At 29.5% G+C, this 22833-nt stretch overlaps 1 long non-coding RNA gene across 3 annotated transcripts in view; it reads left to right on the forward strand.

Annotated features, from left to right (window-relative positions):
• The first annotated feature begins 4082 nt into the window (after positions 1 to 4082).
• LOC147801135 (uncharacterized) overlaps positions 4083 to 22833 on the forward strand; it is a 56287-nt gene continuing 37536 nt past the window's right edge. Inside the window, exons 1-3 of one of the 3 annotated variants that reach the window (XR_015430914.1) lie at positions 4083 to 5352; positions 6567 to 6627; positions 21468 to 21530. This is a non-coding gene — a long non-coding RNA (uncharacterized LOC147801135). The remainder of the gene's footprint in view (positions 5353 to 6566; positions 6628 to 21467; positions 21531 to 22833) is intronic. The other 2 variants (XR_015430912.1, XR_015430913.1) reach the window with 2 other exon arrangements.

Below are 22833 nucleotides of genomic sequence, written 5' to 3' on the forward strand. Positions count from 1 at the left end.
TAAATCGTCACAAATCACAATCACTTAAGCAAATATTATAATTGCAACGACTCTGCCTCTCTTATATAAGACTGGCGCGTTAAGGACCAAAATTCTGTTTACCCGTCTTTTGATGGAGGGTCATTTTTTTATCTAATAAAATACCAACAGCCTTTTCAAAACACGAAGGGCAGGGGGATAGCCTGGTTGGTAGAGCACTGGGTCCATGTCCAAGAGGTCGAGGATTCGATTCCTGCCGGCCAAGAACTCCTCGTGTAGTAAATGATGACTGGTGCATGTTAAATCTGTCGAGTCAAAAAGTCCTCCATGTTCCCATAACAAATCAATACCTCTGGGGGTACTGATCCAAGAGTTCCCTCGTCTTCTGGATTGGTTTGAAATTACAAGACCACGGAGATGAACATTGGTAATCGTAAACCCAAAATTGGGTCGGCTGTTCAACGGCGGTAGTTATTAAAAAAGGATTTTGAATTTAATTTAACGCATCAGTGAGTGCAGGACATTAAATTCAGTTTCTGAAGGGTAACAAGAGAATCTGCATTAGAAGTTCAAATGTAAACTGACCTCTTTCTTTAAACATTTATGAACCACTGCATTCAGGTGTCTTTGATAATTAAAATTTAAGACAGTGGATAATCTATTGTATATATTTTAAAATCATCACCTTAAGGGGTTTTTTTATAAAAAAAAATTCTAATAGTTTCTAGTTTAGAAATCGGTTATTCTACAGATTATCTAGCTACTGGGCAGATAAACAAGGATGAACCAATAATGTGCCAAAATATTGTTTTATTTCAAAAAATAATCAGCTAGTCTTCAAACAACCTACATAATCTACTTTTTACCTACTAGGCACTGGTTAAAGTCAAAGCAATATCTTTACTGGAAAAGCAATGTACGCTTAAATTAAAATCATAATAATTATTTATTTTCGTTATCTAAAAAATCCAGTTACATCGATGAACACATTAGTTGATAGAGTTTATGAAATACAGTCGGACTTTTATTGAACGAACTTCCATTTTCCGAATTTCTCTATTTTGCTAAAAAAAAATTTCGAGGAACCAAGAAGATTTTGGAAATTTCTTCGTAAAATAACTTCTGAATAGCGAAGTTAATTTTCTTTTTAACGAACTTTTCTTGGAGATTCACTTTCCCTGTTTCCCAAAATATTTCCGAATATTTCGAACTTGTTAACGTATTTTATGGGGGATATTAATAATTCAAAGCCACCTAACGTTTAGAGACAGTAGTAAAATCCTTTTCCCTTTTTGTTTGCATTTCAAACGAAAAACTCTGACAAAATTAACGGATTTTATCAATAGCAATTCAACTTATGAACGCATGCGGTAATGTATGTTTAAAATTACTTTATATAATAAAAGCAGCTATAATTTTGTACATACATATGGCTTTTTTTAGTTGAAAATGTATGTAGCGTGATAGTGCAACACTGGATAGTGTTTTGCTCTATTCTTACTTTTCTTTTAAGGTTAAGATTTATAAAATAAATAGTAGATACTAGTTTACAATATAACGGTGTATCAATTGCTATTTTAATTATGTCTAGGGTTTGTGTTTAAGTATTTCAAAAGTTCTATTTAGCGAATTTTCCATGCAACGAACTTATTACCGGGATTTAACGACTTCGTTAAATAGAGGTCCGACTGTATTATGAAAGGAATCAAATAGTTTAGAATATTATTATAATTTCAGAAATCATTTATTTATTATCATGGGGAGAATGTCCTTCAATAAAAGAATGTCATTTATTTATTTTAGAATCTGGTCAATGAATATAGCCATCAAGTTAGTTAATAGAATTCAAGAAACAAATTTTTGAACTTTAACGATGAGAAAGCCATTAATACACACATTACCTATGGTAATGCGGAAAACTCTTTATTCTGCACCTTAACTAACCAAAATAGTCAATCTGCAGATTTGTTCGCCAGGAGTTGGCACTTGGCTCCGCCTTCATCACATGGTATCCGACGATACAATTTCACCACTTTTGGGAGAATGATGTGAACAATCCTGAACAAGGTTGCTATTTGGCGATCATATAACAAAAATATTTATTTCGCAATCTTTATGTGCATTTTTTTATCGTTAAATATTTCATAAATTTGATGATATTTCTCTTTTGAGTGAATAGTTTGTCTTTTTTGAGACATTTTTCTGGGAAAACAGCAGTTTTTAAATTTAAAATATATTTAATTAGCTTGAGTTACGGAATGTACAATAGCAAAGAATAAAGCGAAATAAGTGACTGAAAAATAATTCACTGTTTGCGTTTGATGTGCATGAAGGGTCGTCTCATTTTCAAGCGCAGGGACGTTTCTCCTCTTACTCCAACCCTGAAATGAACTCTGCGTCCGAGGAGGTGGAGCCAAGTGCCAACTCCTGGTGAACGAACTATGAAGATTCACTACTCCGTCATCGTAGTTTTTCTAACGTTAAGATAATTAAGAAAGCGGAAACAAAAATAAGCCATTGAGATAGAATAATTATATATCTATTCTATATCTATTCTATTCTATATCTATTCTATTCTATATTTATTCTATTCCATATCTATTCTATTCTATATCTATTCTATTCTATATCTATTCTATTCTATATCTATTCTATTCTATATCTATTCTATTCTATATCTATTCTATTCTATATCTATTCTATTCTATATCTATTCTATTCTATATCTATTCTATTCTATATCTATTTTATTCTATATCTATTCTATTCTATATCTATTCCATATCTTTGGGTTGTAATGATTTTAATTTAATGATCATAAATTTTCCCCCCTCAGGTTACCAAGAAAAAGAAAAGTTGCAAGAAGCGATGTAAGTACCTGCCTAACAGTCTTAAATACAGTGTTATACTTTTGGTAAGTTTAACGTGGTTTAAAAAAATGTGATCTATCTATTCAAAAAATGGTATGAGACGTGCATTTCTTTGTTAAGGTAAGTTTAATAATAATACTTAATTATAAGGCAAGTTATTTATTTAGAGGTTCTTTTTAGTTTGATATTCTAAGTAATCGCAGAGTAGCTACTCTAATAATGCGTTTTTTCTTCGGGTTAAAAACAGACAAAATTTTGTCCGGGATTTTTTTCTGGTTCGTACATTTTTGGTAAAGCGTTCTTGATTCGAATAGTGAAGGTAGGTAGCGAAATTCATCGCTTCTACGTCCGCCTCAGACTGCATGCAACGAAATTCAGTCGTTCCGTCACCGCGTTGCGTTTCCTAATTTTTGTTACTTTTCCAGTCTTTTCAATTTGTTTTTAAATTTAAATTTTTTTTTCTCAATTTTTCATTGTGTTTCCAAATTTTTTTTTTCCACAGTATCTTTTTCTGCCAATTTTTCTCCGTTATGTCTTCGAAACTCTTCCCATTATTTCTTCAAGTTTTTTTTCTCATTGTATTTTTTAATTTTTTTTCTCCATTGTATTTTTTTAGATTGTTTCCATTGTTCAATTTCTTTCTTTTGAACGTTTTCCATTTCCCCCCCGTTTTATATGTTCCAAGTTTTATTTTCGTTGTACAATTTCCGAGTTTTATTTTTTATTCATTGTCCTTTTTTTAGAAGTTTTTTTTTTACTCTTGTGTTTTTTTCCAGGATTTTTTATAACATTTTGCCTTTATTATAACAATTTCTCTTCAGTTGCGTTTATTCGTAGTGGTTCGTTTCTCGCCTTTTCATTGTGTTCGTTTTCAGTTTTATCATTATTTTTGTTTATTGTTATATTTGCTTTCCACTGTTTCATTATGTTTTTCATTGGTTCAAGGTGCTTTTTTGTTCATATTTTCATTTTGTGGTGTGTTTCATTTATTGGTGGTGTTTTGTTTTCCATTTATTCACTGTGTTTGTTTGCCATTTATTCACTGTGTTTGTTTGCCATTTATTCTCTGTGTTTGTTTTCCATTTATTCACTGTGTTTGTTTTCCATATATTCACTGTTTGTTTTCCATTTATTCATTGGGTTTTTTTCAATTTATTCATTGCGTTTGTTTTCCATTTATTCGTTGGGTTTGTTTTCCATTTATTCAATGTGTTTGTTTTCAATTTATTTACTGTTTGTTTTCAATTTATTTACTGTTTGTTTTCAATTTATTCACTGTGTTTATTTTCAATTTATTCACTGTGTTTGTTTTCAATTTATTCACTGTGTTTGTTTTCAATTTATTCACTGTGTTTGTTTTCCATTTATTCATTGTGTTTGTTTTCCATTTATTCATTGTGTTTGCATTTCATTTATTCATTGTGTTTGCATTTCATTTATTCATTGTGTTTGTTTTCCATTTATTCACTGTGTTTGTTTTCCATTCATTCATTGGGTTTGTTTTCCATTTATTCACTGTGTTTGTTTTCCATTCATTCATTGGGTTTGTTTTCCGTTTATTCACTGTGTTTGTTTTCCATTTATTCATTGGGTTAGTTTTCCATTTACTCATTGGTTTTTTTTTTTCATTTATTCATTGTGTTTGTTTTCCATTTATTCATTGTTTTTTTTCCATTTATTCATTGAATTTGTTTTCCCTTTATTCATTGTGTTTGCATTTCATTTATTCATTGTGTTTGTTTTCTACTTATTCAATGTGTTCGTTTTCCATTTATTTACTGTGTTTATTTTCAGTTTATTCACTGTGTTTATTTTCAATTTATTCACTGTGTTTGTTTTTCGTTTATTCATTATGTTTGCTCTTCCTTTTTTTTAGTATGTTTGCTTTCCGTTTCTTTTTTTGTTTGTTCGTTTTGGGTCCTTTGTTTTTAGTCTTTTCACTATGTCTGTTTTCCGCATTTTCCTAACGTTTCTTTTCGTACCTTCATGGTGCATTGTTTTTTTTTTTAATCTTTTCATGTTGTTTGTTTTCCGTTTTTATTGTTTTTATCCTTTTTTCTCGGTGTCATTTTGTTTTTGGTTTTCTTTCCTCACTTTTTCATTTATTTATTTTTTCATTTGTTAATGGTGGTTTTTTTTTTTTTAATTTTCATTGAGCTTCTTAAGCAATATTTTGTTTATTATTCCCGTTTTTACTATAGTGTTTTTCTTTTCATTTTCTTTCTATCATTTGATTTCGCATGCTTCTTATACTTTATTTTAATTTTAAAACATTTATATATTCCAAGTTTGCTTTCAAGCTCTTGCGAAATTAATGATATGTAACAAGCTATGCTATTCTTTTTAATACAACATGTTTTAGATTTTTAGGATTATTTTGCATCGTACTACGATAGACATGGGCCCGTTTGAATAATTCGCACATGGTTTATTAAATTTAGAACTGCCGGACACATTTGGATGCCGATTTATCAAGTTAAAGCAATTCCGGAAGACTTCTGCTGTAAGTAAAGCATATTTATTCCTTCTGATTTTTTATAAAGCTACAGATTAGATATATTATCAGGGTTCCCACGGCATGGAAAAAATAAAATAGTGGTAGCTGAAATTTTTCTATTCTACTGAAAAAAACTTTAGCTTTCATTTTAGAATTTTAAAATGTAAATTTCTTTCAAATTAAATCTATATTTCTATCTATATATTTCTTTCAAATTAAATATATAGTTCCATCTATATATTTCTTTCAAATTAAAAATTTATTGGAAGATTAAATCATCTAGTTTTCCCTAAATTTTGTCACCACTTTAAAAGAAATTTTACTGACAGTGGGAACCCTGATGTGTGTCTGTGTGTGTATATATATATTTCTAAGTGCAATTATTATTAACAGTTCAACAAAAAGTGTTTAAAAGTTAGCTCTTCAATAAAAGCAAAATAATCTAATTTAGAAATAGATACCATAAAAGTTTACAAATATGGATGTGGTCGTTTTTTTATATTTTCTCTGGGTTTTTTTTATATTCAGAAATTTAGCAATAAATTTGAAATAAAGTAGTTAAAAGTTGAAACATCTAATTTTTTTTTTCAAGACAACGTGGTTCCGAAGAATATTGATCAGCTTAAAATATTAATTGTGTGATAGCAATATCATACTGTTCAATGTGATGCAAAGTCAGCAAATAAGGAAAATTAATTTAATTTAAGAGTCTTTAATTACTTTAAATAGATCATTCTCTGAAATGTTTAACTCCCGTTTTTTATATATGAAAGTAGTTATGACACAAATCGCATGCAGAAACCATTAAAACATTGGAAAAACAATTAATGCAAAATAAACTTATTAACTGCACATCTTTTCTAGCATTAAAATTTTTGAGTCTGTTTTTTACCATAAGATTTAACTTTCTACATTTATGAACGAATTGAAATTAATTATGAATTTCTAATTTTGATTATTCATTAAAATTAAACATTATAATTATGTGTTTCTAATTTTAATGATTAAAATACCTGATTTCTTTATAAATCTCTTCGCAATGAACAACTAATAACTTAAATATCCTAAATTGGAAATCTGCCTGCCCCTTGTCAACAAATATAAGCGAATTACCAATCCCCATCCCGTTGTATCCTTAAGTAGTGTTTGAACGACCCCTATTATTGTGTTGCATAAATATTTATATAATTTTAATCAATATGTGGTATTTTTATTTTCAGCTTTCGAAATCTTGAGGAAACCTAAATATAACCAAGAGCCGACATCATAGTTTTTTTGAAGGTAAGTCATATTAACACTCAAAGAAATTAATAGTCTTCGTGTTCAAAATAAAAAGCATTCATATAAATTTTCGGGAAAATAATAATACATAATGGCATGTCTTCGGATCATCCTCGGGGATGTTTCCCACACCGTCGCCAATACCCCATTGTGCAGCTCTAGTGTGACGTAAATGAACTACAACAACATCTTATGTAGCTTAAACATATTTAAGATATAAATGTTTCATTGAATCGTCCCAGTAATAGATGGCGTAATATCTAAATCAAAATTTTACTTAATCATAAAATAAAGCAAAACAAAATATATAATTTTGTAATGCATTAAATATAAATTTAAGCAAAACGTTAAATTTAAAAAAATTTATTGTAAAGCGCTGAATGTATAAAGTGAAATATTTAGCAAAGTAAATAAAACTATAAAAAGTAAAGTAAGTAAAAGCGTAAAACAAAAAGTAGAAATTATAGTAGAGAACTAACGTAGTATAAAGTAAATTATCAGTTAAAGTAAAAGCGTAAAGTAAACTGAGCGCAAAGTATGAAGTATAAAGTCGTGTTACGCAAGGAGTAAGATATAAAGTAAAGAAAAAAGTAAATTAAAAAATGAAGTCAAGCATGAAGTATAAAAGTAAAGCTTAGAGTAAAAGGGGAAAATTATTAAAACTAAAGAATAGCAAAAAATATAGTTTAAAGTGTTAAATAAAAAGTAAAATATAGAATATGAAATAATGTAAGGCGTTAAATGTTAGCGCCACATGTAAAAGTAAAGCGTAAATAAGTTTGTGTAACAAAAAGTAGAGTAAAGTATAAAGTAAAGCGTGTAAAATATAAAAAAAATACATTATATAATGCATGGAGTAGAAAGTATAATAAAATGTAAAATATAGTAAAAAGAAGTAAAATGCACATCAAACCGCGTTTCAAAAGTAATGTAAGGCAATAAATATAATGAAATTAATTGGTAAAAATGCATTAAATATAAAGTTAAATTATGTTTATAATTAGAAGTATGTATTATCAAACTTTACTAAATATTTTATTTTTATATCTTATAAGTTAAGTAAAAAATGTCTTAAGTAAAATGGAAAGCGTAAAATTAAAAAGTGGAAGGTATAGCAGAGAATAAAGTGTAGTAAAAAGTAAAGCATCAGGTACTATATAAATATTTAAAGTAAAACTTGCTCAAAGCAAAATAGAAAGTGAAGTCACTCGCAAAGTAAAAAGCCGAAAATATAAGAAGTGATGGGTAGTAGAAAGTATAGAATAAAGAATAGCACAAAGCATATAAGGCGTGAAATAAAGTAAAACGTGAAGTATGCAGTAAAGTAAAACATTGCATATAAAGTTAAATAAAGAATAATGTAAAGCATAAGATATAAAATAAAGTAAGGTGTAAAATATAAGCGTAACATAAAAAGTAAAACGTTAAGAAATTTGTGAAGTAAAAAGTAAAGAAAAGCCTAAAATAAGAGAAGCATAGAGTAAATATTGAGTAAAACGTAAATAAAATAGAAATAATATAAAAGAATAAGGCATGGAGTATCATAAAATAAGGCATGGAGTATATAATAATGCGTAAAATATATATGAATATTATAAAATGTAAAATATATTTAAAAGAATAAGTAAAGCAAAGGCAGTAAAATAAAATGTAATTGAAAGTAAAGCATAGTATAAAATAGAGCATAAAGTAAAAGCGTTGAGTGAACTAAAAATTAATTTAAGTGTGAAGTAAGGCGGAATGTGAATCATAAATTAAATCAACAAATGTGAAATAAATCGTTAAGGAAAAAAATTGGTAAACTAAAAATTAAAGCTTTAAGAATAATCAATCATACGGCAAATGAAATGTGAAAAATTGAAAGTACCGTAAAATAAACCGTATAAGGCAGAAAAGAAAAATTATTATAGGAGAAAATATATTACAGTATAGAATGTTTGTTATAGTGTGAATTAAAGCAAAGACGTGAACTATAAGCTTAAAGTAACGCATTAAATTTAAAGCACAAAGTGAAATATTAAGTAAAAAAATTTGAAGGAGAAAGTAAAATATTATACTAAAAAAAAGAAAGCAAAAAGTAAATTAGAAGATAAGGTAAAATACAATGAATAAACTACAAAGGGAAATATAAAATAAAACGTAAGACACAAAATGAAGCGTAAAAAATTGAATAAAACTAACGTATAAAATGTAAAGTAAAACATAAATTATATTACAAAAAAGTAAAGCATAAATTAAAGTAAAAAGTGTAACGCAAAGTCTTAAATATTAGGTGAAGCATGTAAAATGTAAAGCATAACGTGAAAGACAAGGTGTAACTCAAAGTTTGAAGCGTTTAAAAATTTACATTAGAGTATAAAATAAAGAGAAATATTAAGTAAAATAAAATATAGTATGTGGTAAACTATGAAGTAAACTAAAGGGAGAAATATAAAATAATGTGTAAGGTTAAGTTTAAATGAAAAAAGTGTTATGTGAATCAAAGCTTAAAACATAGTTTTAAAATAAAAAAGTATGTTAAGAATAAAGTACAGTTAATAAAAATACAGCAGAAAATTGTATGTAATGTAAAGAACAAATTATAACGTAAAACAGAATAGAAAACGCAAAATATAAATAAAATTTAAAGAGTAAAATAGAAAAATATGAAGTTAATCGTTAAACATATTATGTAAAGAGTAACATATAATATAAAATTTAGTTATAGTAAGATTAGGTGTAGTAAAGTGTAAAATATCAAGTCAAATGCAAAATATTGTCTAGAGTAATATAAAACGTAACATATGAAGTAAAATGCAAAATAAGAAGTAAAAGTTGAAAATAAAAAGTGAAGGCTAACGTAAAAAATGATGAAGCGCAAAAATAAACAAGTCACTATGTAAATCACACGAAGCACAGAATTAAGCTCATAGTCGGAAGTAGAAGGCAAAGTGTGATCAAATATAAAAAGTAGATAGGGAAATATAATATAACAGAATAGTGAAGTGTAAAGTAAAAGTGACAAGTAAACTAAGCATTACGTAAAGTTTTAAGTAAAGTATAAATTAAAGCTTAAGTGTACAGTAAAGAAAAAAGTGTAAAATAAAATAAAATGTTACTTAAAAAACGTATATAAGAAAACTAAAGCGTAGAATGTAAAGTCAAGTAAAATTATTAAGAAGGGCATAAAATATAAAGTACAGCGTAAAGTAATATGTGTGTATAAACAAAGTGAAACATAGTATAGAATAAATTATACTGTAAATTGAAGTAAATATTTAAAATAAGCTTTGAGTAACGCGCACAATTTAAAGTGTAAGGAAGAGTGAAAAGTAAAGAAAAATTAAGCAAAAAGTAAATTAGAAAATAATGAAACGTGAAAAATAATATGTTGCGTGAACTAAAAAGTAAAGCGTGAAAAATAATGAAAAGTATAAAGCATAACAAGTTAAGTAAACAGTAAAATATAAACGCATAAAGAGTAAAATGTAAAAAATGTGTAAAGTAAATTATTAAGTAAAGCGTAAAAAAGTTGTGAAGTATTATGTACCGTTTTGTATAGTTATTCCCCTAAATTTAAACATCGCGTTGTGTATTTTCTTCTTAACCTAAATTCATTATTAATGATCCCCCGATTCTCCAGCATGGGATACCTTACCTGTTTATCTGCAAAGTAAAAAATAACACCCTCATCATACAACAAGAAAATAAATACTATCTAAGGTATTAGATTAAATAACTGGGTTTATTAAATAATTTCAAAAAGGATTAAGTCCTTAAGGGACTTGATTAAGAAACATTTTTAAAAATTACGAAAAATAACACATTCATTACGAATACATATGAAAAAAGTTGTCCTATTGGACTAGCATCAAACAGGAAAAATGCACCTCAGTGATTACCATGGGCTAACATCTTGCCCCTTATATAAGTTATCATACCATACAGCTCCATACTAACATTACTTCTTGGAGATTATACACTTATCATATCACATCATTAACTTTTAGCCATTAGGTTTGGTAGATGAAATACTACCACTATAATGCCAGGCCACGTGTGGCTACTACACGTGCGTTTTTTCTCACCAGCACTAACTCATGGTGCACACATTCTGGTTATTTTATTCACTCACATAACAAGCAAATATGCCTTACAATAAGGCAACGGATCTCACCACTCTGAAAAAGAGTTGATCAACTCATTGGGATAATCAACATTCTACCAGGAGCTTTTCAACCGCCTCCTCAGCTTGTGAACATCAACAGGAATATCAAAACATCAAATTCATCATCTAACCCAGTGTGTTGTCACCATACAGTATTACAAAAAGTACAAATTAAATTTATGACCAAAATGTGAAATATATAAAATTAAAGGTTTATATTATATCTATACTTAGTTAAAATTATAATATTTAACTATAAAACTTAATTATTACATTTATATAAAAATATTAAAAGTTTAGAAAAAAGGTTTATTTTTACTGTCATTATTATAAATTTTAAGACTCATACTGCCACCTATTGGCACAAAGATAAACTTAAAAAAAAGAAACTGTAAATGAACTTTATCAGTACAAATACCCCCGTCCCAAAAAGAAATTTGTTTTTAACAAAAAGAAATTTACAAAAAAGAGCAACAAAAATTACATATATAAAACTTACAAATTACCTAATAATTAAATTCACCTAAAAAAAATAGCCAAGCTAAAACTTATTTCACTTCACAACAAGCACCACAACGAAATATTAATTTCAACCTCCTCTGAATGTAATCAAAATTCAGCTCAGCTGTGAATAAGGTAATCACCTTAACTTGGCGCCGAGATAAGTAGAAAACCAAATTCCCCCAAAAAAAATCAAATTTAATGTCTTCAATTCTTAAATAAATCAAACCCTCATTCATTAACTTAAATAACATTTAGAAGAAAAAAAACTATCTTTAAATTTTAACATGAGTTAAAAAAATTTAAATCCTCAAATATCAACCCCCCCAATTAAATTACATTATACCATAAGTGTCAAGGTAATGGTACCAGCCAGGACAAAATTTAGCACAAAAACATGCATAATAAATACTATTACATTACAATAAATTACATTACAATAAATTACATTATAACCATAAGTGTTGGTACCAGTCAGGACAAAAATTAGCACAAAACATATATAATAAATACCACAACAATACAAATAACACAAAAATATTCCTGAGTATAATACGCGCTAAACAACCACAGCTGACATTATAATCACATTTGTACCCCAAAATAGGGTTTTAACATCACGGTGATCTTCATCATTCATATCACATGAAATATATACACAAAAATAACAAATTCTTGAATCACAACATTATAAGTTGCCTAACATGAAATATCTCGGAGTAGTCTTGACACTATAAGTCCATGATATCTATTACTGCCTTAACAGGTAAGCAAATTATCTGTGGCCTAATACAAGCAATTTCAATCAGCAAAACACTTAAATTTGCAATATCAAATATCTCCTTAATTCATTTTGAAACAGCAACAATTCATAGAACATGATTAAATGAACAATTATTTACAAGAGCATATATACATTTTCATAAAACACTTAATTATGTCTAACTCTACCATTTTGTCTAGGTCTTAAATTGTATCTCCCCCTAGTAGGTGAAAGTTGCATTTCTCCAAAATATTGGTTGTTTGTTACATTGTCTCCCAAATTGTTAGGATTGTAAGGGTAAGAAGAAATATCTTCACTTTGTGTAGGAACGGGTTGCAAAATCTCATTATTCTCATCGTCGGTGTTAAGACAATCCAGCCTTTTTTCCATATGACTGATGTCTTCGATGTGCACTAACCTGTTATTATTAGGTTGATTAATATGTTGGATTCGCACAACCACAGGGGAGATGACCTCCACCACCTTATACGGACCCAAATTAGGTTTATTGAATTTCTTGCATAATCCCGGTTTAACCCGTGGATTAAACCAATAAACTACATCGTCAATTTTAAAAGACACTTGTTTACTAATCTTATTTCTACGATTTATGCTAACATCTGCAGCCTTATCTAAATTTTCTTTAACCTCTTTATAAACTTTATGAAAGTTTTTTAGCAAAATGTTAGCAAAATCAAGTTCATCAGAATAAGAAAAGGGTGGTGGGCTATCCAAAAATTTTCTAGGTAGGTTTAATTCTCTACCATACACAAGGTAAGCAGGAGAAAATTTAGTTGAGTCATGACATGTGCGTAATACCAACAATGCATACGGCAATTGGTGATCCCAATCATTATGCCTCTCATTAACCAATTGACTTAAATCATTACCCAGGGACCTATGCCATCTTTCTATAGTACCATTTGAGCTGGGTCTATAAGCCAAAATTTCTACCTTTTTAATCCCAAAGGATTCATACACACACTTCATGGCCTGACTCAATAAATTTAATCCTCTGTCACTGATTAGTGTTTGGGGCACCCCATGCCTACAGATAAATTCCATAAGAGCTTCTGCAATGTGCTCTCCATCAGCAACTGGCACCGGAAATGACTCAACATATCGCGTAAAATAATCAATAAACGTTACAATATATTTGTTACCTCTTAAGGAGGTTGGTAATGGCCCTACAATATCACATGACACCTTTTGAAACGGATAATTAGCTATTGGAGTTTTTTGAAAGGGAACTTTATTTTTGGGTTGATGTGCCTTTCTTTCGCAACATTTCTCACATGATTTAATCCAATTAATAATATGTTTTACCATTTGTGGCCAATAATATAAATTTTTAATTTTATGAATAGTTTTTCCTATACCCGGATGACATGCTACTTTCGAATCGTGCGTGATTTCCAAAATATGCTTAGTTAAACTCACAGGTATCACTATTTTCTCCTTACCCTTATTAGATTTCACATCAACACACTTAATTATTCCATCCGAATCAACAAAAAAATGAATATTCTTACTTTTAGTTACTTTTTCTGGATTATTTTTTATTTCTTTACAAAAGTTATCTATCTGCTGTTTTTCAATTAACTCCTCCATGGTACAATCTGCTAAATTACTCAAAATTTCAATTTTCCCCCCATAAACAAATTAGTTTTTACCGATTCAGAATTTTCTACTTTTCTAGACATGAAGTCTGCTATACTATTCTTTTTACCAGCCAAATACTTTATTTCATAATCAAAATTTGACAGAGATACTGTCCATCTAGCAATTCGATTAAAAGAATCTTTAAATTTTAGTGATAAAGTTAAAGGTGCAAGATCTGTGTAAATAAAAAATCGTTTGCCTAATAAATACTGCCTATAATAATTTGTAAAGAAAACAATTGCTAGAGCCTCTCTTTCCGTCACAGAATATTTTGTTTCAGCAGGTTTTAGTTTACGGCTACCAAAAGCAACAGGCTTAGGAAAACCCTCATTATCCAACTGAGATCATTTCATATTTCAGCTAAATTATGGGTAGATTCCACTGCATATACCTCCTCCTGTCTCTGCCTTTCTGCTTGTCCATTAAACGGTTGGGCAAAAGGATTCAAAGCACTGGCTGTCATCTTTATCGCATTTTCTTCCAACACAGCCACCCTTTTTAACTCCGCCATATCCTGTGGGTCTCTAGCTAATACCCTTCTCAAGATTTCCGGCTTAATGTTGCTTTTTAACATATTTAAAAGCATATGTTTGCGTTGAACCTCTGCCACTTCCTTACCTACCTCCCCAAAATTTAATGCTTTACTCTTTAAGGTAGCTTGAGCTATAAAACGCTCCACCGGCATATTCAGTGGTTGCTTGAAATTTAAAAAATCAAAAAGGCTAACATTAAGTGAGGTATGCCTTATATAATTTTTCCTCAACACTTTTACCATACTATCATACGTATTTGCTTCATCCCTACTTTCGTTTAACAGCTCTCTAGCCTCCCCATATAATCTGTCCCTTAACACAAATCTTTTGTCACTTTCTGACCACCCAAATTGGGATGCTGCATCTTCTATCCTCTCTAAAAATTAAACAAAGCAATGCCCCCTTCCCCTCTAAAAGTTGGTAACAAGGAAATATGCATTACATTAAGTGTTTGTGGGACAAACACCCCAGTTACTGCCGTCTTATCTTTATCCATCGTAATGTACAATTAAAAATGCATAAGATAAATATATAATAAATTACATTAGTAAAACACAAGTAGCTGCACTAAATATATCAAATAAATCATAATCAACACCAACTTTAAAATGCAAATTACTACCTGACTAATACCATTACTAAAAATTAAAATAATTGTCTTATTAACATACAAATAAATAAATAAACAAGTAATGCTAAGCCATGCTAGAGGTCACGGCACCATTTGTACCGTTATCGTGTAGTTATTCCCCTAAATTTTAAACATCGCGTTGTGTCTTTACTACCTAACCTAATTTAATTATTAATGATCCCCCGATTCTCCAGCATGGGATACCTTACCTGTTTATCTGCAAAGTAAAAAATAACACCCTCATCATACAACAAGAAAATAAATACTATCTAAGGTATTAGATTAAATAACTGGGTTTATTAAATAATTTCAAAAAGGATTAAGTCCTTAAGGGACTTGATTAAGAAACATTTTTAAAAATTACGAAAAATAACACATTCATTACGAATACATATGAAAAAAGTTGTCCTATTGGACTAGCATCAAACAGGAAAAATGCACCTCAGTGATTACCATGGGCTAACATCTTGCCCCTTATATAAGTTATCATACCATACAGCTCCATACTAACATTACTTCTTGGAGATTATACACTTATCATATCACATCATTAACTTTTAGCCATTAGGTTTGGTAGATGAAATACTACCACTATAATGCCAGGCCACGTGTGGCTACTACACGTGCGTTTTTTCTCACCAGCACTAACTCATGGTGCACACATTCTGGTTATTTTATTCACTCACATAACAAGCAAATATGCCTTACAATAAGGCAACGGATCTCACCACTCTGAAAAAGAGTTGATCAACTCATTGGGATAATCAACATTCTACCAGGAGCTTTTCAACCGCCTCCTCAGCTTGTGAACATCAACAGGAATATCAAAACATCAAATTCATCATCTAACCCAGTGTGTTGTCACCATACAGTATTACAAAAAGTACAAATTAAATTTATGACCAAAATGTGAAATATATAAAATTAAAGGTTTATATTATATCTATACTTAGTTAAAATTATAATATTTAACTATAAAACTTAATTATTACATTTATATAAAAATATTAAAAGTTTAGAAAAAAGGTTTATTTTTACTGTCATTATTATAAATTTTAAGACTCATACTGCCACCTATTGGCACAAAGATAAACTTAAAAAAAAGAAACTGTAAATGAACTTTATCAGTACAAATACCCCCGTCCCAAAAAGAAATTTGTTTTTAACAAAAAGAAATTTACAAAAAAGAGCAACAAAAATTACATATATAAAACTTACAAATTACCTAATAATTAAATTCACCTAAAAAAAATAGCCAAGCTAAAACTTATTTCACTTCACAACAAGCACCACAACGAAATATTAATTTCAACCTCCTCTGAATGTAATCAAAATTCAGCTCAGCTGTGAATAAGGTAATCACCTTAACTTGGCGCCGAGATAAGTAGAAAACCAAATTCCCCCAAAAAAAATCAAATTTAATGTCTTCAATTCTTAAATAAATTAAACCCTCATTCATTAACTTAAATAACATTTAGAAGAAAAAAAACTATCTTTAAATTTTAACATGAGTTAAAAAAATTTAAATCCTCAAATATCAACCCCCCCAATTAAATTACATTATACCATAAGTGTCAAGGTAATGGTACCAGCCAGGACAAAATTTAGCACAAAAACATGCATAATAAATACTATTACATTACAATAAATTACATTACAATAAATTACATTATAACCATAAGTGTTGGTACCAGTCAGGACAAAAATTAGCACAAAACATATATAATAAATACCACAACAATACAAATAACACAAAAATATTCCTGAGTATAATACGCGCTAAACAACCACAGCTGACATTATAATCACATTTGTACCCCAAAATAGGGTTTTAACATCACGGTGATCTTCATCATTCATATCACATGAAATATATACACAAAAATAACAAATTCTTGAATCACAACATTATAAGTTGCCTAACATGAAATATCTCGGAGTAGTCTTGACACTATAAGTCCATGATATCTATTACTGCCTTAACAGGTAAGCAAATTATCTGTGGCCTAATACAAGCAATTTCAATCAGCAAAACACTTAAATTTGCAATATCAAATATCTCCTTAATTCATTTTGAAACAGCAACAATTCATAGAACATGATTAAATGAACAATTATTTACAAGAGCATATATACATTTTCATAAAACACTTAATTATGTCTAACTCTACCATTTTGTCTAGGTCTTAAATTGTATCTCCCCCTAGTAGGTGAAAGTTGCATTTCTCCAAAATATTGGTTGTTTGTTACATTGTCTCCCAAATTGTTAGGATTGTAAGGGTAAGAAGAAATATCTTCACTTTGTGTAGGAACGGGTTGCAAAATCTCATTATTCTCATCGTCGGTGTTAAGACAATCCAGCCTTTTTTCCATATGACTGATGTCTTCGATGTGCACTAACCTGTTATTATTAGGTTGATTAATATGTTGGATTCGCACAACCACAGGGGAGATGACCTCCACCACCTTATACGGACCCAAATTAGGTTTATTGAATTTCTTGCATAATCCCGGTTTAACCCGTGGATTAAACCAATAAACTACATCGTCAATTTTAAAAGACACTTGTTTACTAATCTTATTTCTACGATTTATGCTAACATCTGCAGCCTTATCTAAATTTTCTTTAACCTCTTTATAAACTTTATGAAAGTTTTTTAGCAAAATGTTAGCAAAATCAAGTTCATCAGAATAAGAAAAGGGTGGTGGGCTATCCAAAAATTTTCTAGGTAGGTTTAATTCTCTACCATACACAAGGTAAGCAGGAGAAAATTTAGTTGAGTCATGACATGTGCGTAATACCAACAATGCATACGGCAATTGGTGATCCCAATCATTATGCCTCTCATTAACCAATTGACTTAAATCATTACCCAGGGACCTATGCCATCTTTCTATAGTACCATTTGAGCTGGGTCTATAAGCCAAAATTTCTACCTTTTTAATCCCAAAGGATTCATACACACACTTCATGGCCTGACTCAATAAATTTAATCCTCTGTCACTGATTAGTGTTTGGGGCACCCCATGCCTACAGATAAATTCCATAAGAGCTTCTGCAATGTGCTCTCCATCAGCAACTGGCACCGGAAATGACTCAACATATCGCGTAAAATAATCAATAAACGTTACAATATATTTGTTACCTCTTAAGGAGGTTGGTAATGGCCCTACAATATCACATGACACCTTTTGAAACGGATAATTAGCTATTGGAGTTTTTTGAAAGGGAACTTTATTTTTGGGTTGATGTGCCTTTCTTTCGCAACATTTCTCACATGATTTAATCCAATTAATAATATGTTTTACCATTTGTGGCCAATAATATAAATTTTTAATTTTATGAATAGTTTTTCCTATACCCGGATGACATGCTACTTTCGAATCGTGCGTGATTTCCAAAATATGCTTAGTTAAACTCACAGGTATCACTATTTTCTCCTTACCCTTATTAGATTTCACATCAACACACTTAATTATTCCATCCGAATCAACAAAAAAATGAATATTCTTACTTTTAGTTACTTTTTCTGGATTATTTTTTATTTCTTTACAAAAGTTATCTATCTGCTGTTTTTCAATTAACTCCTCCATGGTACAATCTGCTAAATTACTCAAAATTTCAATTTTCCCCCCATAAACAAATTAGTTTTTACCGATTCAGAATTTTCTACTTTTCTAGACATGAAGTCTGCTATACTATTCTTTTTACCAGCCAAATACTTTATTTCATAATCAAAATTTGACAGAGATACTGTCCATCTAGCAATTCGATTAAAAGAATCTTTAAATTTTAGTGATAAAGTTAAAGGTGCAAGATCTGTGTAAATAAAAAATCGTTTGCCTAATAAATACTGCCTATAATAATTTGTAAAGAAAACAATTGCTAGAGCCTCTCTTTCCGTCACAGAATATTTTGTTTCAGCAGGTTTTAGTTTACGGCTACCAAAAGCAACAGGCTTAGGAAAACCCTCATTATCCAACTGAGATCATTTCATATTTCAGCTAAATTATGGGTAGATTCCACTGCATATACCTCCTCCTGTCTCTGCCTTTCTGCTTGTCCATTAAACGGTTGGGCAAAAGGATTCAAAGCACTGGCTGTCATCTTTATCGCATTTTCTTCCAACACAGCCACCCTTTTTAACTCCGCCATATCCTGTGGGTCTCTAGCTAATACCCTTCTCAAGATTTCCGGCTTAATGTTGCTTTTTAACATATTTAAAAGCATATGTTTGCGTTGAACCTCTGCCACTTCCTTACCTACCTCCCCAAAATTTAATGCTTTACTCTTTAAGGTAGCTTGAGCTATAAAACGCTCCACCGGCATATTCAGTGGTTGCTTGAAATTTAAAAAATCAAAAAGGCTAACATTAAGTGAGGTATGCCTTATATAATTTTTCCTCAACACTTTTACCATACTATCATACGTATTTGCTTCATCCCTACTTTCGTTTAACAGCTCTCTAGCCTCCCCATATAATCTGTCCCTTAACACAAATCTTTTGTCACTTTCTGACCACCCAAATTGGGATGCTGCATCTTCTATCCTCTCTAAAAATTAAACAAAGCAATGCCCCCTTCCCCTCTAAAAGTTGGTAACAAGGAAATATGCATTACATTAAGTGTTTGTGGGACAAACACCCCAGTTACTGCCGTCTTATCTTTATCCATCGTAATGTACAATTAAAAATGCATAAGATAAATATATAATAAATTACATTAGTAAAACACAAGTAGCTGCACTAAATATATCAAATAAATCATAATCAACACCAACTTTAAAATGCAAATTACTACCTGACTAATACCATTACTAAAAATTAAAATAATTGTCTTATTAACATACAAATAAATAAATAAACAAGTAATGCTAAGCCATGCTAGAGGTCACGGCACCATTTGTACCGTTATCGTGTAGTTATTCCCCTAAATTTTAAACATCGCGTTGTGTCTTTACTACCTAACCTAATTTAATTATTAATGATCCCCCGATTCTCCAGCATGGGATACCTTACCTGTTTATCTGCAAAGTAAAAAATAACACCCTCATCATACAACAAGAAAATAAATACTATCTAAGGTATTAGATTAAATAACTGGGTTTATTAAATTAATTCAAAAAAGGATTAAGTCCTTAAGGGACTTGATTAAAAAAAAATTTCAAAAAATACGAAAAATAACACATTCATTACGAATACATATGAAAAAGGTTGTCCTATTGGACTTGCATCAAACAGGAAAAATGCACCTCAGTGATTACCACGGGCTAACATCTTGCCCCTTATATAAGTTACCATACCATACAGCTCCATACTAACATTACTTCTTGGAGATTATACATTTATCATATCAAATCATTAACTTTTAGCCATTAGGTTTGGTAGATGAAATACTACCACTATAATGCCAGGCCACGTGTGGCTACTACACGTGTGTTTTTTCTCACCACACCACTAACACATGGTGCACACATTCTGGATATTTTCTTCACGCACATAACCTGCAAATATGCCTTACAATAAGGCAACGGATTTCGCAACTCTAAAAAAGAGTTTACCAACTCCTTTTCACTTTACCATTGGGATAATCAACATTCTACCAGGAGCTTTACAACCACCTCCTCAGCTCGTGAGCATCAACAGAACATCTTAAAAACATCAATTTTTATCATCTAACCCAGTGTGTTGCCACCATACAGTATTACAAAAAGTACAAATTAAATTTACGACCAAAAGTGAAATATATGAAATTAAAGGTTTATATTATATCTATTCTTAGTTAAAATTATAATATTTAACAATAAAATTTAATTATTACATTTATATAAAAATATTAAAAGTTTAGAAAAAAGGTTTATTTTTACTGTCATTATTATAAATTTTAAGACTCATGCTGCCACCTATTGGCACAAAGATAAATTTAAAAAAAAAGAAACTGTAAATAAACTTTTATCAGTACAAATTCATTAAAATTAAAAATTATAATAATGTGTTTCTAATTTCAATGATTAAAACACTTGATTTCTTTATAAATTTCTTCATAATGAACAAGTAATAACTTAAATATCCTAAAACTGAAATATTTCTATTTATATGGGGTCGTTCAAATAAAGCATGTTTTTCAGCTTTAGCCTCCCTCTCTTTCCTTTTCAGCAAAAATAAGCAAATCACATCCTCTGTTTGAGAAAGTAACAACGCACTAACTAGCTCTAATTTTAACTTTTTCTGAAGTAATCTAATTTTAGAACTTAATTTAAATAAATCGTATAACTCGTCAAAAAAATACAATAGTAAATATTTCGTTTTATTTTGTAAAACTTTTGTCCAAATTTTTTCTTTCTCCAAAATTTTATTTCCAATTTGAAATTGTTTCAAGTGTAATTTTTCCCAGATTATAATTTTCTCTTTTCCTTTTAAGAAAACTTGAAATTATCATATGATTTAAATGACATACGTAAGCATTGCTGGTATCCTGCCAGCCCCCTTGTCATCAAATATAAGCAAATTACCAACCCCCATCCCCGCAATGTTTGAACGGCCACTATTATTGTGTTGCATAAATATTTACATAATTTTAATCAATATGTGATATTTTTTTCAGCTTCCGAAATCTTTAAGAAATATGAATGTGGCCAAAAGCGGACATCATAGTTTTTTTTTAAAGGTAAGTCATATTAACACTCAAAGAATTTAATAGTCTTCGTGTTCAAAATAAACAGCATTCATATAAATTTTCGGGAAAATAATAATACATAATGGCATGTCTTCGGATCATCCTCGGGGATGTTTCCCACACCGTCGCCAATACCCCATTGTGCAGCTCTAGTGTGACGTAAATGAACTACAACAACATCTTATGTAGCTTAAACATATTTAAGATATAAATGTTTCATTGAATCTTCCCAGTAATAGATGGCGTAATATCTAAATCAAAATTTTACTTAATCATAAAATAAAGCAAAACAAAATATATAATTTTGTAATGCATTAAATATAAATTTAAGCAAAACGTTAAATTTAAAAAAATTTTTTGTAAAGCGCTGAATGTATAAAGTGAAATATTTAGCAAAGTAAATAAAACTATAAAAAGTAAAGTAAGTAAAAGCGTAAAACAAAAAGTAGAAATTATATTAGAGAACTAACGTAGTATAAAGTAAATTATCAGTTAAAGTAAAAGCGTAAAGTAAACTGAGCGCAAAGTATGAAGTATAAAGTGTTACGCAAGGAGTAAGATATAAAGTAAAGAAAAAAGTAAATTAAAAAATGAAGTCAAGCATGAAGTATAAAAGTAAAGCTTAGAGTAAAAGGGAAAAATTATTAAAACTAAAGAATAGCAAAAAATATAGTTTAAAGTGTTAAATAAAAAGTAAAATATAGAATATGAAATAATGTAAGGCGTTAAATGTTAGCGCCACATGTAAAAGTAAAGCGTAAATAAGTTTGTGTAACAAAAAGTAGAGTAAAGTATAAAGTAAAGCGTGTAAAATATAAAAAAAATACATTATATAATGCATGGAGTAGAAAGTATAATAAAATGTAAAATATAGTAAAAAGAAGTAAAATGCACATCAAACCGCGTTTCAAAAGTAATGTGAGGCAATAAATATAATAAAATTAATTGGTAAAAATGCATTAAATATAAAGTTAAATTATGTTTATAATTAGAAGTATGTATTATCAAACTTTACTAAGTATTTTATTTTTATATCTTATAAGTTAAGTAAAAAATGTCTTAAGTAAAATGGAAAGCGTAAAATTAAAAAGTGGAAGTTATAGCAGAGAATAAAGTGTAGTAAAAAGTAAAGCATCAGGTACTATATAAATATTTAAAGTAAAACTTGCTCAAAGCAAAATAGAAAGTGAAGTCACTCGCAAAGTAAAAAGCCGAAAATATAAGAAATGATGGGTAGTAGAAAGTATAGAATAAAGAATAGCACAAAGCATATAAGGCGTGAAATAAAGTAAAA

Source organism: Parasteatoda tepidariorum, chromosome 12 (genome assembly GCF_982258835.1).
Source record: "Parasteatoda tepidariorum strain Cologne lab strain chromosome 12, Ptep-v5.0, whole genome shotgun sequence".
NCBI classification, from domain to species: domain Eukaryota; kingdom Metazoa; phylum Arthropoda; class Arachnida; order Araneae; family Theridiidae; genus Parasteatoda; species Parasteatoda tepidariorum.